The sequence below is a fragment of the Otolemur garnettii genome, unplaced genomic scaffold (genome assembly GCF_000181295.1).
Source record: "Otolemur garnettii isolate 467f Iridium unplaced genomic scaffold, OtoGar3 scaffold00223, whole genome shotgun sequence".
Taxonomy (NCBI): domain Eukaryota; kingdom Metazoa; phylum Chordata; class Mammalia; order Primates; family Galagidae; genus Otolemur; species Otolemur garnettii.
In genome coordinates, this window is record NW_003852618.1 from 947,942 (window position 1) to 948,873 (window position 932).

A 932-nucleotide genomic window follows, 5' to 3' on the forward strand; every position below is an offset into this window, starting at 1 on the left:
CAGCCCCCTCTCCCGCTGGAGATGCGTGTTCCTCCTCTGATAAATTCGGCAGTTTCTTATACCTCAAGGGAGTTACTTTGTTTTACACAAACTTTTGAAGAGTAAAAAAATTTTTTTTAATTATATATTAATAATAAATGCGTGCATATATACCATACATATAGTGTATATGTATCAGTGTATGAATACATATGTGTGTGTGGGTATACACCCTGTATTTCTATTAATGGGCTTTATCTCGTATTGCAAGGTCTCAAGTTTTTGTAATGCTCTTCATTGGTGTAATAGGAAAATCCTTGGTCTAATGCTGCAACTGCTAATACCTTTCCCTGCGTATGCCGTATGACTCCTTAAGAGATTAAAGAAACTGAGCATATCCCTGGAGTTGGTGTATTTTCGACAGCACGAATGTAAACTAATTTTTTGTCGAAGTAAAATGACATAGATGCAGTTCAGAAAGCTGCCTCCGCGTGGCTCTATGGCTTAGTTGGTTAAAGCGCCTGTCTCGTAAACAGGAGATCCTGGGTTCGACTCCCAGTAGGGCCTTGTTTGTTTTTCCAGAAAAAAATGACTCCTCTTGAAAACTCGTTGAGGAGTTACAGGCTCTCCTCAGTAATCCTCCAAACTTCTCGCCAAACTTAACAACACTGAACACGATTAGATACAAGTTGTTCAACTGCAATCTTTTCCTTACTTTTGAAAAGCAAATTCTCCCGGAGATGACAATTGAAATGCAAAACACTGCCAAAGAATGAAGCAGGTGACCTCACATCAATTTTTTTTTCGTTAAACTGTGGCAAAACGTTTTTGAACACTAAAGCACCCAGACATGTGGATATGTATAATCTATTAAGATTCCAACAGTCTCTAGCTCTATTACTGATTTCATAAAACAAAATAAAGTTAGCATGTTTCCTGGGCCATGTTTACCA

General features: G+C 38.2%; 1 non-coding gene across 1 annotated transcript; it reads left to right on the plus strand.

The window, feature by feature from the left end:
• The first annotated feature begins 472 nt into the window (after positions 1-472).
• On the plus strand, positions 473-546 carry TRNAT-CGU. The gene has a single exon. It is a non-coding gene; the product is annotated as a tRNA-Thr (tRNA).
• The last annotated feature ends 386 nt before the right edge of the window (positions 547-932 follow it).